Source organism: Tupaia chinensis, unplaced genomic scaffold, assembly GCF_000334495.1.
Source record: "Tupaia chinensis unplaced genomic scaffold, TupChi_1.0 Scaffold000248_1, whole genome shotgun sequence".
Classification (NCBI taxonomy): domain Eukaryota; kingdom Metazoa; phylum Chordata; class Mammalia; order Scandentia; family Tupaiidae; genus Tupaia; species Tupaia belangeri.
In genome coordinates this window covers 5,291,976-5,292,208 of record NW_006159726.1, presented here as the reverse complement: position 1 = coordinate 5,292,208, position 233 = coordinate 5,291,976, and positions in this window count along the sequence as shown.

Genomic DNA, 233 nt, shown 5'->3' with positions numbered 1-233 from the left:
CTCGAACTGCGGTCAGCTACATGGGAGTCCAGCGACATAGCCATTACGCTAACTGCTGGTCCCCCTCCAAAAAAAGAATTGTTAACGGGGGGCATAAAGTTGTTAACTAGGTAACTGAAATGGAGTGGGGAACTCTAAGTGCCTTGGAGATAGTAATTATAGGGAACATCTACCACCCCCAGAGCTAAGAGAATAAAGGAAAGAGGATGGAAAGGTTGAAACGTATAACCTTG